The sequence below is a fragment of the Canis lupus genome, chromosome 8 (genome assembly GCF_048164855.1).
Source record: "Canis lupus baileyi chromosome 8, mCanLup2.hap1, whole genome shotgun sequence".
Classification (NCBI taxonomy): domain Eukaryota; kingdom Metazoa; phylum Chordata; class Mammalia; order Carnivora; family Canidae; genus Canis; species Canis lupus.
The window spans coordinates 18620576-18638408 of NC_132845.1; the positions used below are offsets into that span (position 1 = coordinate 18620576).

The following is a 17833-nucleotide window of genomic DNA, read 5'->3' on the forward strand; positions in this document are numbered from 1 at the left end:
AAATTAGAAACAGGCTCAAAGGGTGCTTGGGTGGCTCAGTTGGTTAAGCATCTACCTTCAGCTCAGGTCATGACCACAAGGTCCTGGGATGGAGCCCTGCATGGGGCTCCCTGCTCAGTGGGGAACTTGCTGCTTCTCTCCCTCTGCCCACCGCCCCTGCTCATGCTTTCTCTCTCTCTTTGTCAAATAAATAAATAAAATCTTAAAAAAAAATTCAAATATCTTTTTTTTGAAATGGGAAATATATAACCAATAAATCCAACTTCTGGAAAAGTATTATAGAGGATTATTAAGCTAATAACACCTTGCTGTTTCAAAATAACTATGAGAATAGCTTCATTAGAAAAACACTGCCAGGCTAATTTTTATTATCTCCCTTGACATTAGCTCCAGGATGATGTTCTTATCAGCAAAGTTAGGAAATACTCTCCAGCACACACAGCTTTCTAATTAATGCAAAGCTGTGTGGCTCCCTGTAACCAGAGAGTGGTTAAAGCTGAGGAGTAGCAGCGGCATGCGTGTCTAGGGTTTGGTTCTGAGTTGAGGGTTTAGGTATTTTATCCACGAATCTAGGTGGAATAATAGAAAGCATGTATCTTATATTCCTTTAAATGGCTCCACGGTGGTTAGAGTGACTTGGTGTTGAAGCAAGGATTGAAATGAGCTTCGCAAAAATAAAATGAAAAGAAGCGGTCAAAATGAAGCAATAAAATTTACTTAAGGAGGGACGCTTGGGTGGCTCAACGGTTGAGTGTCTGCCTTCGTCTCAGGGTGTGATCCCGGGGTCCTGGGATCAAGTCCCACATCATGCCCTCCTTGAGGAGCCTGCTTCTCCCTCTGCCTGTGTCTCTGCCTCTCTCTCTCTGTCTCTTATGAATAAATAAACAAAATCTTAAAAACAATTTACTTAAGGAAAGTAAAGGGTTATATCTCGAAGAAAAATAAACAAGCCAACCATATAAATATACTAGAGTTTGGTTTGGGTATGTTCATTTCTGCATCACCAGTATTTAGAAAAGTGCCTGAAATGTAGTAAATGATCAATAAATATTTGTTGAATGAATAAATGAATGAAATGCAAGAGGGAAAAAGACTATACGACATGAGGGCAAAAGTGAATTTATTCCTAAGGAAATGGTGCTGGATAACTAGCAGACTGAATAGACTGTCAGAAAAATCTTTCTAGGCAAATCATTTATTTATAAGCATATGTTAAAGTTTTATTTCAGTCTGACATATAAGAGAAAAGGTTTCTGGTATGTCAGCTTGAACATTCATTCTTACAAGGGATAGTAAGTATAAAAATAATGGATGGTTAGACTAGATAAAAATATGGGTTGAAAGTTACTCTTGAGTAACAATTGACAGTTAACTGGGTTGCTTAGTAGCTGGTTTCCAAGGACAAATCTTATCCACATTCCACATTGTATGGGAGGCTATCTAGTGCAATAAGGACAAAAAAAATTAAAGACATAAAGAGAAAGGGTGATGTAAAAGTATCTTTCCTTGTAGACTTTGTGATTAGAAATTAGGTTTCCATATCCTAAGGAATCTACAAATCAGCGATTAACAATAAGTGCTTTACTAATCTCCTAATCTCCGGTTGACCTATAGGTGTTGAAAATTTACCCAAAAATATGTTGACAGTCACTATTTTGGTCAGCCCTTGTACATAAACATGTAGAAGATTTTACTTGCCCTGAGAGCATATCCTAATAATGTAATCACATTAATAACGTTTTATCCATTAGCTTTTTTTTTTTCACATGACAGCTTTCGCCACAATGTGATTGCAATGAACAGAGCAGCCTACTATTCACCCAATTAAGGACTTAGGGAGCAAATCAATTAAAACTAATGATTTCTAACATCTCTTATGAATGCCGTATTCTGTATTCTGGATTGTAGGAGAGGGAGCAAACCTTTGATGCTACCTGGATATTATCTAGGTGTATCAGAAATATTCTGAGTATAAAAAATCTCCTGTCTTTATTGCTCCAAATTTGGAACATAATCTTAAAACAGCAATATAAAATGTTGTCAGAGAAGAATCTAGATGCCCAATGATAAGAGAAGGCCATATTCTGACTTTTAAAAAGTCAGAATTTTAATTTCTTAGAGGCCAGGAATCTCTTATTATTCTGCTTATTTGCTTTTAGTTATTTATAATTTCAGAATACAAAAAGAAGAAAACAAAAACAGTGTAAGAGCAAAAAAGCTGGAGTGCCTTCAAGGCTCAGTCTGTTTAAAAAAAAAAAAAAGGCTCAGTCTGTTAAGTGTCTGCCTTTGGCTCAGGTCATGATCCTAGGGTCCTGGGATTGAGCCCCAGATAGAGCTCCCAGCTCAGTGGGGAACCTGCTTCTCCCTCTCCCTCTATCCTACCCCTGCTTGTGCTTGCTTGCTCTCTCTCTTGCTTTTGCTCTCAAATAAATAAATAGCATCTTTTAAAAAAATAAGCAAAAAAGCTAATTGCCCCTTTTGAAAAAACACATTGAGTTGGCTAAAGACAAAAATAATTTATGCTACCTGAGTAGGTTATATAAGTAAATAATTTTACAGCCTCATATTGATAAAAAGCCATCTCAAATATAATTTCTCTTTTTCAGTTGCAAGTTACCTATTCTGTTAGGCTACTTTAAAAATAATTTTATCTCAACAAGTGTTATTTATCATATAAATCACATATGCTAAGCAATGGTGGATGACAGTATTTAAAATGTTAGACTTTTTTAAGATAAAATTAATTTTGTAGAGCTTATTATAAAATAATGATTTTGATCTTATTGGAATGTTATGAAGAACAAATTATATTTGTATATATGCTATGTAAATTTAAACTATCACATGATAGTATTTTGTCAAAGATTATTATTCATTATCTAATTTTAATGTTAGTCCCATGCCTTAAAACTAATTATCTTGCATTACACTGTACATTGCCATTTAAACATACTACAGGGGGTCTGGGTGGCTCAGCATTCGACTCTCAATTTCAGCTCAGGTCATGATCTTGAGGTCATGAGATCCAGCCCCAAGTGGGGCTCTGTGCTCAGCACAGAGTCAGCTTGAGATTCTCTCTCTCCCTCTTCCTTTGCCCTTCCCTTGCTTGCACACACACTCTCTCTCTAAATAAAGAAATAAAATATTTAAAAATAGCATGATCCCTGTTCATATTAAAATTTTATCAAAGAAATATGACATTCCATGGTTTCACATTACTGCAGCATTGCCTAAAATTTATAACTATTAAAAAAAACAGACACTAGTTATAATTCAATTTTGTTGAACATATCCACAAACATTTAAATTTTTAGTGTAAATAATGATCTGACCTATGATATAAATACAAGGAATTTAGTAACTTCCAATTAAATATGCTTCCTATCAGAGAACAGATGAGTCATGCATAAGCTAAAATACATTTTAACAGCTTTTGAGATATAATTTACATACTATAACACTTATTTGTTTAAAGGGTATAGAATCCCTCTCCATAATCTAATTTTGCAACATTTTCATCACCCCAAAAAGAAACCTGTGTCCATTAGCTATCACTCCTCACCATCCCCCTCCCCAGTTCTCCTTCTCCCAAGCTCTAGGTAGCCACGGATCTATTTTGTTACCTATAGATTTTCCTATTCCAGACATTTCATGTAAATGATATCTACAATATATGGCCTTTCATGACTGGCTTCTTTCATTTAGCATACATTTGAGGCTTATCCATGTTGTAGTATGTATCAGTATTCCATGCCTTTTTATTGCCAAATAATGTTTTCTTGTGTAGATATACCATATTTTCTTTGTCCATTTATCAGTTGATGGACATTTAGGTGGCTATAAGGAATAATGGTCCTATGAAGGTTTGTATACAAATTTTTGTGTAGATATAGGTTTTCGTCTCTCTATTGGATAGATTCATGTAGCAATGGAATTGCTGGGTCATTTGCATCATATCCCAAACTAGAATAAAATCAAGGCTAAGACATTTAACTACCTTTTTATTTTTTTAAAGGCTTTTTTTAAAAAAGGTTTTATTTATTTATTTATTTATTCATGAGAGACACAGTGAGAGAGAGGCAGAGACACAAGCAGAGGGAGAAGCAGGCTCCCTGCAGGGAGCCCGATGTAGAACTCCATCCCAGATTCCAGGATCACCTCCTGGGCCAAAGGCAGGCACTAAACTGCTGAGCCACCAAGGCGTCCCTTAACTGTCTTTTTTTTTTTTTTTTTAAGATTTTATTTATTTATTCATGAGAGAGAGAGAGAGGCAGAGACACAGGCAGAGGGAGAAGCAGGCTCCATTCAGGGAGCCTGACGTGGGACTCGATACCAGGTCCCCAGGATCAGGCCCTGGACTGAGGCAGTGCTAAACCACTGAGCCACCCAGGCTGCCCCCTTAACTGTCTTTTTAATGAAAATTAACAAAAATAGTTTAATTTGTCCAAGTATTCATCATCAGGAATATCCATTGAACTTTGAATATTAATATAATTCAACCACAGTTTGCAAAGTACTATTAAAGCACTACTAAATCTCTTTAAATTTGGGATTAAAAGTTCTGGTTAAGAAGTATAGAAAAGGGGGTCCCTGCTCAGTTGGTTGAGCATCTGACTCTTGATTTCAGTTTAGGTCACAATCTAAGGGTCCTGGGATCAAGCCCCATATTGGGCCCTGTGCTCAGTAAGGAATCTGCTTGGGATTCTTTCTTTCTCTCTCCCTCTGCCCTCTCCCTGCTTGCACTCTCCCTCTATCTCTCTCTCAAATAAATAAAGTCTTTTTTTTTAAGCTTTTATTCATTTATTTATTTGAGAGAGAGACAGAAATAGTGAGAGAGGGAGAGAGATCACAAGCAGAGAGAAGAGGGAGAAGCAAGGGGCCTGATGCGGGGCTCAATATCCCAGGATCCTGAGATCATGACCTGAGCCAGAGCAGATGCTTAACCAACTGAGCCACCTAAGTGCCCCTAAAATTAAAAAAAAATCTTAAAAAAAATAAATATAGAAAGGACTACTGAAGGCTAACTCTATAGCTATTTGTATATTTTTTGGTTCCCTACCAAAGTGACCTGGATACTACCTGTTAATACCAAACTTTTCTTTTATGCATTTTTCCCTCTTTTTATTGTAGGTTGGAGGGGGGGATATTTTTCTTATTCTCTTATTCTAGAAGTATGTAAGTGTTCATTAGCTTCTGCATAGAAAATTTGAAGTCCATTCATTTGAAAATCTACATACAGTCTTGTTAGTTTCCCTCAGGAAAGAAATAAAATAGAAGTAAAATAAATCTGTAGAAGTAAAATAAATCTCTTACTGGTTAACATTTTTTTCAGGTATTACTTTTTTTTTGCCTGGGATGGTGATGGAGAGGCTGCCTTGATGAATTGGATCTGTTTCAGTCTATATCATACTATTTTAATTCACTGTCAGACCAAGACTTGGCAGAAATTTCCCTTAACCCTTTCTCTTCACACCCTTGTAAAATCACCCAGATTTCCCTTTTCCCTTCCTTTCATAGTGAATCTATTTGTTGAAGGAAGTACTCTCCTAATAGACGAAAGACAAACTCCTGCACCACTTAACCTTCATTCTTGGAGGTATCTGAAGCAAGTGGGAAGCTAACGTCTAGTATGGGCCCAAGGGACTCACTCACCATAAAAACAGGACACTATAAATAACTGCTTCCAAACACAGGCAAGCGAACAGAAAAACTCTGAAAAAATTCCTACATACAATTTTAACTGTTAGATGGATGCAAATATAGATGCAAATATGTACACAATCTGCAAGCAAAACACAGACAACTTCAAGACTTCTGTGAATGTTGTCAAAGGATAGTTTTAAAAAAGTTGAACATGACTCTTAATATAGAATGAACATGTCAAGGATTTATTCATGCTCTTAATAAAGAAGGCAGCTTGTTCAAAGAACATTCATCTGAAAAAGGAATGTTAGAATAACATTGCTAGGTTAGATACAAAAACTAGGTAATATCCTTTAGGGCTGTAAAAAGCAAATGAACAATATTTGGGGTTTTCTTTTCTATGAGACAAAAATCTACAAGTCTGGAATTAAATCAGCAATACTTAGCAAGTCAAGGAAAGGTATATTTCTCTAAATCTTTGGGTGGTGGGCTAGTTAAACAGGTCTTTGGTATTACATCAAAAGGGTGTACTGCCTTCCCAGAGTCTCATTTCCAAGTTTTGGATACTTCTTAACAATGCATACTTTTGCTCATCTTAAATTTTCTTTTTAAAGGCTTTGATTATTTCTTCATAAAATAACAGACATTTAGCCATGAAATGTGTCAAATACAAAACACTGGCCATGGAAATCCTCAAAGCATGAGACAGAAACTTTGAGTTTTATACTTGACTCCTTGGGAGTCCTTTATGTCACTCAGATATCAATATACCTCTCTAACCTCATTCTGGGGAGGAGTTCTATTTTAACTTCATCCTCAATTTCAACCACTTCTTAGGGCCCAAACTGCTCTCTAGGCTCTTAACTTGGATGGCAAGTTATCTAAGCCCAGTAGAGTGAGAATTCATTCAGATGGCCAATAGACTTTGACATTCAAGTGCTCAGATTGCCATATCCCAGCAAAAACTCCAAGGCTCAGGAAGAGAAAGACAGCCTGGGGCTCATACCATGAAGTTCCTTAATGTGAGGCTACACACGGCTCTGCTTTCTTTTGAGATGAGTGAGTCTCCATTAAACCATTACACTAGGCATTGGCCAACTGTTGTGGCCCATGTCGTTTGGGTCTGCAACCTGTTTTTTATCTGGCCCACTTGCTGGAATTGGTTTTTACATTTTTGAAGGATTGTTTAAACTTTAAAAAAATATACAACACAGACTATATGTGACCTGTAAAGCCTAAATTTTTACTGTGTCTCCCTTTTTAGAACAGGATTATTTATCCCGGCATTTAAAAAAAAATGACAACTTTATTGTTAGTATGTATCAAAGTTTTACAACAAACTTCCTGTAAGAGAAAAGTTCTCTCGTAGGCTAATTTACAGATTTACTCTTGGTAGGGACATTTTGTGGGAAAAAAGAATGGTTAGAAGAACATTAGATTCGGCATCAAAAGAAAATAATATTTGTTAAAGGGCACTAAACTTGGTTGACAACTGATCAACTATGTGGATGGTAACTAATTTCCCAGGACAAGTCTTAATGTCATTAAAGTTCATGACAATCAATTGCTTAAGTGTTCTGTCAAGAGCACATTTCTGTCTGAGAAGAGGTTGCAAGTTATATCATACAAACAGATTAGAAACAGTTTTTCTTTTTTTTTTTTTTTAAAGATTTTATTTATTTATTCATTAGATTACACAGAGAGGAGAGAGAGGCAGAGACACAGGCAGGGGGAGAAGCAGGCTCCATGCAGGGAGCCCGACGTGGGACTTGATCCCGGGTCTCCAGGATCACGCCCGGGCTGTAGGCGGCGCTAAACCGCTGAGCCACCAGGGCTACCCAGAAACAGTTTTTCTTTAACAAGACAATGTATTGCATATTTTAAAAGCATACACTAGGATGCAATAACAGAAAAGTAGACTCTAGGAACCTTTGACGCCACAGTAAATCTTACAGTTTAGCTTAGGACTACACAAATAAATAGGAAGATGAAAAATTTGGAAGGGAGTCAGAAGACCATCACAAAGAGAATTAGAGCATTGAAAAACTGAATCTCTGTGGAAAAAATGAAAGGAATTAGGATGTTTCAACTAAGATGAGGAGGACAAGGAGAAATTTAACAATCATTTCCAAGGGTATAAAGGGGTCTCCAACTGAACACAAACAATGATTGTACATCTCTTCTCAAAAGAGGTAAAAATTTGGGGCATTGGGATGGCACAGTCAGTTAAGCATCCAACTCTTGGTTTTGGCTTAGGTTGTGATCTCAGGGTTGTGAGATCCAGCCCCTCAAAGGGCTCTACTCTCAGCACAGAGTCTGCTTGAGATTCTCTCTCCCTCTCTCTCTCTCTGTCTCTTTTACTCTGCCCCTCCCACTCGTGCTCTCTGTCTCTAACACAAATACATCTTAAAAAAGAAAAAAGAGGTAAAAATTTAACCTGCAGCATAAGGATGACACCAAGACATCAGCCTTTACATGAGTTTTCATCGAGGCTGGGTCTTTAAGAGACTTTAAAAACAGAGTTGGAGCTCTCTACCATAGGTTGAATATGGTCTAGTCTGAAGGTTTAGCCAGATAACCCCTTGATATATCATGGATTTTTCATTTAAGACCATACTGGGTGCAAGTCACCAGGTCTGCTATCCTCTGAGGAGATTAAAAACCAGCCTTTGTCCTTAAGGACTTACTCTGGGATGGAGAGGGTAAGGTAAACAAATATATGAGTGGCAAAGGTAAGGGGTAGTACTACCACAGGGGGACGAGGAAATATTTGCAAGTATTTTAAATATCTGGAAAGGGAACCATTTAAAATTATGGCTTAGAAGGCAAAGACCTGGACTCAGGTGGGGGGAGCCATCCATATCTGAGGAAAGAGCAATCTGGTCAGAGGGAACAGCAACTATAAAGGTATGTTCTTGGCATGATGGAGGAACAGCAAGAAGGCCAGGGTGAGGGAAGGGCACAGAGCAAGAGGGGAATAGCAGTTATTAAGAGAGGGTGTTGTAGGTTCACGGAAGTGTCTTGTCCTCCCCCTCTTTTTTTAAAAAAAATTTATTTTTAGGTAATCTCTATACTCAGCCTGGGGCTCAAACTCACAACCTGGAGATCAAGAGTCATATGCCCTACCAACTGAGCTAGCAGGCACCCCCTGCCTTTTAAAAAGATTTTATTTTTCTCCACTTCTACTCTGAGTGAGCTGAGAAGCTGTTAGAGGATTGTGAACAAATGAGGGTCAAAATCTGATTTGACTTTTAAAAGGATCAGTCTGGCCGCAGTGTAGAGAAGCCCTCAACCAATTTTTTTTTTTTTTTTTGCCTCAGGGCCTTTCACTCTCAAAAAATTATTGAAGATCCCAAAAGATCTTTGTATGTCTTATATCTTTAGATATTTACCATATGAGAAATTTAAAACTAAGTATATATTTTAAAATAACAATGATAAAGCCACTACATATTAACATAGATAACATATTTTAATGAAAATAGCTATATTTTCCTCCAAAAAAGAAAATGACATTGTTTACAGTTTTACAGTTTCCTTAGGGTCTGTTCACCCTGTTCATTATCACATGTCATGCAGCTTCTAGAAAACTCCACCGTATACTCACAAGAAAATGAGAATTAAAAATGCAAATAATGTGTAGTATTGACCTCACTGATCCCCCGAAAAGGCACACTTTAAGAGACAGAGGCAGAGACGAGATTAGGCTTTGGAGGCAAGCTTGGAAGCCTGGAGACTAGTTAGGAAGCTGTTGCAATAAAGCACAGGAGATGCACTGGTGGCTTGGGTTGTAGCCGTAGATGTGATGAGAAATGGTCCTGATCTGGGGATATTGTAAAGGCTGACCCTAATAGGCTTTGTGGACAGAATAGACCTGGATGTGAGAAAATAAAGGAAAACTCCAGGTTTTGAATCAGAAGAATTGAAATGTGGAATATTGTGGGAAGAGCAGATTTGGGGGTGAAATGAAGAATTCTGATTTGGACTTAACTAATTTAGAAATGCCTAATTAAATATCCAATTATAAATGTCAAGTGTGCAGCTGGATATTTAAGGCTGAGATTTAGAAGGATTTTTTAAAAGATTTTTTATTTATTCATGAGAGACACACACACACAGAGGCAGAGACATAGGCAGAGGGGGAAGCAGGCTCCATGCAGGGAGCTCAATGCAGGATTGATCCCAGGACCCCGGGATCACGCCCTGAGCCAAAGGCAGACGCTCAACCACTGAGCCACCCAGGCATCTCAGGAGAAGGATTTTTTAATTGCTTTTACATCCCTCCAAACTTTTTAAAGAAAAAAATGCATGAAAGTAAGTTTTCTGAGCCTTTCAGTGTCTAAAATCTATTATTTATTCCACTCTCAGACTTGAAAGTTAGTTTGGCTTGATATTTAACTCTGAATTAACATTCACTTTCACTAAGAATTCTAAAGGTTTTCTTTTTAGCCATTATCTTCCGGTATTCAGTATTGTCACTGAAAAGTCTAATGCTGGTCTGAGTTTTGTTCCTTTGTATATATCCTCTAAGCTCCTCTCCCACAGATGCTTTTAGGATCGCCTCTTGAACCCTGAGTCCTGAAACCTCATGGTGGCAGAGGTATTTTTATTCATTCATTGCACTGGACACGTTGGTCAGACTCTTTGAATATTCAGTCTCCTATCCTGCAGTTTGGGAAAATTTTCCTGAAATATTTCCCTGCTGGTTGCTTCATTCATTTTATCTTTTTACTCTATGAGATTTCTGTATTTCAGCTATCAGAGCTGGAATCTATATAACTATTTTTTTCTTCCCCTTTGCCTTTTTGTTTGACTTTCAGGTGAATTTCCTCAGCATTATAATCTAACCCTTATATTGACTTTTTTATTATCTTATTTTTAATTTCTGAGTGTTTTCTAGTATGTTTATTTTATGGACACAATATCTTCTGCTAGCACTCTGAGGATATTAATTATTAATTTAAAATGGATCTGTAGCAGTTTGCTTTGTGTGTTTCTCCTGCTTTGGGTGTTTCTGTATGTTCATCCACTCTTGGTTATATGTTTATATCTGTCTTTCAGGTTGGAAGTATTCCCCAAATGGCTGGTAATATGTAATAGTGTTTTCATATTTAATAATGAAGAATAGAAAGCTGTTTAGGAGTACCATGTGCATTGTAGAATTTATCCACTGAAGAGCTTCACAGTAGATTAAGATGGTAAGCAACCTTTTTGGGAAGGCTTCCATTTAGACATCATTGTTCAGAATTACAATACCTAGCATCTCATTGCCTTTTTCTTTTTCTTTTCTTTTTTTCTCATTGCTTTTCAAGATCATGTCTACCTCATCTTTATCCCCCATGCAATCCAACAGTATGTGTATTGACTGGACAAATAGGTGCATGACTCTTCTTTTATTAATGTAAAAGCATCGGGGCAGTAGGACTTGTCTAATATAGTATACTCAGAGGTGGAGTTTGGTCTCAAACCTTGAACTTCCAGTCTGTTCTTTCTACCACTAATGCTCTTCAGACTTTCTATCAGAACCTCCCACAGGATAGAAGAGATTTTCATAAATCAGACTTTGAGAATTTCAGCTTATTTCAGAATCTGGGGTAGAGCTAGAAACACTCCGTGCGAAGCACCAAATTTCATTTAATAACTTGTATTTTAACTTTAAAAGCACATTAAACTAAAGTCTGGTTTGTTTCAATATAACACTTTCTTTTAATCAAAATCTTTGAGTAAAGTCAATGTGCCTGTAAAGTATGTCATGTGTATCCTACAGATCCTCATGCTCCCCATCTGGCATGCAGTACCTCCTCCAGGCGAGCACTGCCACATGCAACTAAAGAGTTCAGTTACGAGTGCAAATGCTGTCAGAGTCTCCTTTCTCCATTCCTACTACTGACTAAAACAAGAAAGGACGTTCTTCCTTTCTCTCTCATACTAGTCGGAATGTTAATCTTGTGTGTTTGTGATCTAAAGGGTTCAACCTCCTGTCTTGATGCTCTACCATCCTCAATGATCTGATTGAAGATGGTGAGTACTAAGCCTTCATCCCAAATCACAAGTGGGGAGGAGGATATGTTGAGGGCAAATGCCTTGCCTTTAAGGGCACAGCTCAGAGTTGACTATATTCTTATATTTCACTGGCTAGGACTAAGTCACACAGTCACCACTGCCTACAAGGAGGCTGGAACATGTACTTGCCTATTATCCTTTAAAAAGGAGAGACTGGCTGTTGGGAGATAATTAGTGATCTTCTCTCCCACCGTGGTATTGCCATCTTCTAGCTGAAGGCCCAAGGAGCCTAGGTACAGGCACTGCTGACCTTCCCGTAGACCCCAGAAAGGCAGCTGTGTTTGTAGGTGGCAGCAGTCAGAGGAACAGCCTTTCCAAAGTTGTGTTCTTCGTACCAGCAGGCCTGCCTGCCTAAAGGTGTGGGGGTAGTAAAGGGCTTGTTTTCAACTGCTCAGTTAACCTTATCATTACTTTATCATTATCATTAAGATTTCCTTAAACTCAAGAGTTGCCTAAAACTGTGGGTCATACTCCAGAGATGCTAGGTGCTGAGTAAGCCCCAGGAGCCACATAATCTGTGGGGTATCTAGCAGATTTGCACGTTGGAGGCCTCTGGATTTGCAGATACCTAGTTTAAGAATTGGGGGAGGTTGGCATTTTCATGGGGTTTTGTTTCAATATACCCATGTAACAAGGACAGCTAACACATGGAATTAGAGATGATTGATTTGAGGAAACTGGCCTATCTTGGAAAAAAAAAATTATCAAACACCACAATCTTGGGCTACTTTTTAGACACTTTCTGTGAACAGTAAGTACAGTAAATAGGATTTTTGAGGATCCAGAATCTTCCCAAGAGAGAAGAAGCCTAGCTAATATTTTCTTAATTAGATAATGAGGTAGATAATTGTCATATTTACTGCCAGGCACTTTTTGAAGTGTGCATAATTTAAAGAGGTTGGTACAGAGCTAGATTTCAAACCCAGGTCTTTCTAGCTGTAAAATTTGCCTTGTAACCACTACATTATGTTGAACAAAATGGCAAGTAGGGATGGCTTTTTATTTTTTAGATGAGTGTGGCTGTTTATGAGTAAACCTACCATTCTGGGAATGTAGATGTTCAGTGAAGTAATATATACATACAAGGTAATAACAGGAATATTTTTATTAGTTTTATTGTGGGCATATATTGTTATGAACTAAGGACTTTATATCACCCAAGAGGTACACAACAACTGTAATCACTTCATAGAGAAGGAAATTTTCACAAACTATCTTTAAATTTTATTATTAAAATGCTATTGAAATCATGTTAGTGTTCTAAGTAGAAGCATAGCCTGTTTTTGTAGGTCCACCTGAGGATGGTAGTGGGCTCAGTAAGGAGTGGCCACTATGATTTAGATGTATGCTTAATATGATGACAGTGTGCCTCTGAAGAAATTTTCAGGAGATCTGTTCTGCCGTTGAAGAAAAGAGAATTTTTGGTCAAAACTGGAGCCACATACAAGGGACCATATCACAATAGAGTATTTTATACACAAAATCAAAAATGGTGTAGGTGAAGCAGGGTGTATTATCAGTGTTAAGCAGCAAACACATTTATAGAGAATCTCAGGAATGTGAGTGTTTGTGAGCATCTTTACATTTCCTCAGCTGTACTGAGATTTTTTTTTTAAATAGAAATATACCATGCTTTCCAAAAGCCCCCCTTGTGCCACATCCAAATACCAGCAGAATAGTAGGTCCCTTATATGAGGAAACCACAAATCTTGAAAACAGTGGTGTTCCTTGATGTTCTTTGGCCACACAACTGTTTGGTTTAACTAACATTTCTGGTAATGGAATTGCTTGAGTCTCAGAATTAGTTTGCTTAGAATTTTTATGTTCCTGCCAGACCCCTTCCTGTTGACATATACAAACTGAATCAAAATTATTCACATGACATCACAAGCAGTATAAGCATAGCATTTGAAAACAGTCTAAGGCTCTGATATATTAATTAATCTATTTGGGTGTGTTTGCTTGGAAACCTGGAGTGAAGCCTGGTGTAAAATATATTTGTTTTTGGAATATAATCTGAAAAGGAGTTAGAAAATTTGTAACCTCCGTAACATTTTAAAATAGTCATTCTCCATCTCTCAACATCTTGTACTCCAACTAAGACATGTATTTAGTGGAAGTGGGGAAAGTAGAGAAACACAGTATTTTAAAAATAGCTATGTCCTTACTTTGAAAAAGATTTTACCTAAACACCATCGCTTTAAAAAAAAAAGATTTTATTAATTTATTTATTCATAACAGACACAGAGAGGGAGAGAGAGGCAGAGACACACAGGCAGAGGGAGAAGCAGGCTCCATGCAGGGAGGCCCATGTGGGACTCGATCTCAGATCTCCAGGCTCACACCCTGGGCTGAAGGCGGCGCTAAACCGCTGAGCCACCGGGGCTGCCCACCATCAGTTTTTATATTAGAATCACCTATGAACAGGATTAAAGAAATTTTCATTGCCTTTCTTTTTTAAAAGATTTTTAAATTAATTAATTAATTAATTTATTTATTTATTTATAGCATGAGTTGGGGGAGAGGCAGAGGGAGAAGAAGAGCGAGACTCTCAAGCAGACTCCACATTCAGCATGGCTTGATCTCATGACTGAGATCATGACCTGAGCAGAAATCGAGAGTCAGACACTCAACTGACTGAACCACCCAGAAGCCCCTTCTTTGTCTTTCTAAAACTAAGCAGTTGATATAAAAATTGAATCTGTATATTATTTTTCATTATCAATTGATAAACTATGTTTGTTAAAAATATGGAGGTACAGTATGCTGAAAATTTTTCTAACAGGCACATGGACTATCCATACTCTCATTTAGCTATTGGGTGAAGTAGATTCAAGCCTAGTTATTGTTTGACCAAGAGACTGAAGAGCTAAGAGATTTAAAGCCAGAGTGTTAGGAGGCACTACCAATGGAAAAACAGACATTTAAAAGAAAACACACACCGATATAATACACACACACACACACACACACACACACACACACAGAGTAGACATTATACCCTGAGTAGAATATAAATGTAAAAGAAAGCATCTCTGATATTATAATGTAAGCTAACAGGAAATTTTAAGTAACATCACTCCCATTTTCCAAGAGATTTTTCTGTAGAGGAAAAACACCCTTTCCTGCTAACTATTTCCTAAATTAAATCTAGAAGGAATTCAGTGTTCAATTCTGTTGTTTCTATTGTCTGTAGAATGTTAGGTTTGGTGACTTAGAATAGCCGGCTCTAAAAACGGATACCCCGTGTTGCATTCAGGCTTCTCTGCCTATCATTGCGTAATGCCAGGCAGGACATTTAACCATCCACAGACTCGGTTTCTTCTGTAAGAGTGAGCTAACAGTACCTGCAGCCTCGGGGTGTTTGGGGGTGAAGCAATACGTTACGTGTCAAGTGCCACACACTGTCTAGGCGCACGGTAAACCTTAGCTAATGCTGTGTGGGGGGTAGTATTTTCCTTTATACTTAAAGAGGTCTTTGCTAGGTAAGATCAATACTCACTGTCTTTCTAAAATAAAATGCCTGTAAAATAAAAATATATTACAGGTCTACTGTTTAAAAGCATCCTCTGGGATCCCTGGGTGGCGCAGCGGTTTAGTGCCTGCCTTTGGCCCGGGGCACGATCCTGGAGACCCGGGATCGAATCCCACGTCGGGCTCCCGGTGCATGGAGCCTGCTTCTCCCTCTGCCTATGTCTCTGCCTCTCTCTCTCTCTCTCTCTCTCTGTGACTATCATAAATAAATAAAAATTTAAAAAAATTAAAAAAAATAAAATAAAAGCATCCTCTACCTTCAGAGAATGTTCTGGAGGGGTAAATCATTGTTGTCCCTGTGAGGCTTCTTGTCCATGTACAACCATTACTGCTCAGACAACTAGGTCAGAGGCTAGGAGTGAAAAAATAAGCAACACTCTGCCCTTGCAGGATTTACAGTGTGGGAGGGGAGATGGATGGGTGTATAAATAACCCAGGGAGGGGAGTGAAGGAGAGAACAGAGCAGGTAGGGAAAGTGTTGATCCTGGACTACGTATGAAAATACTAAAAAAAAAAAAAAAGAAAAGAAAGAAAGAAAATACTGAGCCACAGGCTTCCAAGGTAGAAGACTGCAGTCACGGCCTAAGACCCTTGCAGATGTCATCCAGCAGCATGTGTTTCCCGTGGGAAGGGGGTCGCATGGAGAGCCTGTCTTGGTGTGGTGGTCTGGGGAAAGAGAGGGTCTGAGGTACATAGTGACTAAAGATGTGATTAACCTATTCCTTATAGCTATAAAATATAAATTCAGAGACTGCTGAAGTCATTTTAAGTAAGTGAATCTGCTTTGATAGACCCAGATACAGCTCTGGCTTTTCCCTCGGATTTCATCTAATGGCTTGGGTTTACGTTTTATCTCAAGAAGAGGGATTAAGATGTTTCTAGGGAAATAGGTTTCAATGTCAGCTGCGTGTTAGAATCACCCGAGCAAACCTCCTGCCCAGGTCCCACCCCAGATATATTGACTTAATTGGACCGAAGCCTTAGTATTTTTAAACCTTCCTTCAGCTGATTCCCATGCGCAGCCAACGTGAAGAGCCACTATGCTACCTACCCTGGGTTTTGTTTTCTCCAAGATGTTCTAATAAGCTTCCGAAGACTGGCTCAGCCCAGATTCTGTCAACAGGTTTTCCAGTTGACAGTTCTTAATTTCTTATCAGTCCGTGTGTTTTGCCTTTGGAAACACATGCCACTTTCTGCTGTTTTGGTAAGTGACGTTGTCTCCCTGGGAAAGACTTCTCTTAGGCCCTGAGTGGAGCAGCAGAGGGCTCTCTCATCTGGCACTCAGCCTCCAGAAAGAGAATCTTGCCTATTTTTCACATTTCGAAGGCATGACCCACTCACTGGCAGGTTTTGTTCTAGAGCCTTCTATTCAATCATTCAATAACACGTTCTTTCTGTCAACCATAAACTTCTCATGTAGCAGCTTGAAGTCTGTTTTTATACACAAAGTTGAAGCATTTTGTGTCTGTACTTTAGTCTGTCTGTATATTTACAGGTGCTTCACTCATCTGTTTGGCTTCTATATTCCTTTTGCTTCTCTCACTCTATGTAACCTTTGTGTAGAGGTTCTGTTTCACAACTGTTTCATTCAGCAAATATCTATTGAATGACAAATATGGGCCGGACACTCTCCTAGACATTACAGACAGAGTAGTGTCCAAATTCCTGCCCTCGTGGGACTTACATTCAGGTGGGAGGAAACTGAAGAGAAATATAGAAGTAAAATATGTGGGATGTTCGAAGGTGCTAGATGCCATAAAGAAAAATAAGGCAGGGCAGGAGGCAAGAAGTGCTGGAGCTGGAGCTGGGTTGTGATATTAAATCGGCTTTGCCATGTTAGCCAAGCAAGAGCTGGTGAAGACTTGAACCAGAGCGGTGGTGACAGAGTTGGTGAAAACTGGTTGGAATCTGGGTAAGTTTCAGCAAGGCCTGAAGAAAGCAAGGGATTGAGCCAGGCAGGTATCACAAAGAGGAGAATTCCAGGAGAAATCCAGGAGGAAGGCACTGCAAATGCAAAGACCCTGAGGGGGAAGTGAACCTGGAATGTTCAAGAACCTTCCAGAAGGACCAGTGCTGCTGGATCAAAGCAAGAGTGAAGGAGAGAGCTAGGATACTGGTATTAGAGGTGGGAGGGTTATAGATTGCATGGGGGCCTCGTAGGATTTTTGTAAAGATTTTGGCTTTTTCCCTAAGTGAAATGAGTTCCTAAGAGGGTTTTGAGCAGAGGATTGCAGTATTATAGCGGTATCATCCGGCTGCTCCATTGACACTCATCTGTATGGGCCAGTGGTAGAAGAAGGGAGATCAGTTCTGAGACTATTGCAATATCTAGTTGAAAGATAATGATGCCTTGAACCCGGGTGATAGCAATACAGATGAATCAGAAGCAGTTGAATCTGGATAGATTTTTGAAGGTAGAATTTGTTGCTCTTAAATAAGCATCTGACGTCTTTCCACATTGCTCTTTAAAGAGTCTCAAACTCCAGTAAGGGACCCAAAGAATTCTAGTTATAGAAAAAGATTAACTTTATGGCTCTTTAATACCCTAAATTCAGTATCCTGTTGTATTTTTAAAGAACAACAGTATTGCTGA

At 38.5% G+C, this 17833-nt stretch overlaps 1 protein-coding gene across 2 annotated transcripts in view; it reads left to right on the forward strand.

The window, feature by feature from the left end:
* LRRC8C (leucine rich repeat containing 8 VRAC subunit C) overlaps positions 1 to 17833 on the forward strand; it is an 84431-nt gene that overhangs the window by 7853 nt on the left and 58745 nt on the right. Inside the window, exon 1 of one of the 2 annotated variants that reach the window (XM_072834402.1) lies at positions 10826 to 10841. The exons of the other annotated variant lie outside the window; for it this stretch is intronic. The gene's annotated coding sequence lies outside the window, so the exon portion shown is untranslated. Of the gene's footprint in view, positions 1 to 10825; positions 10842 to 17833 lie in introns of those variants that run through there. 2 annotated transcript variants of the gene reach the window in all.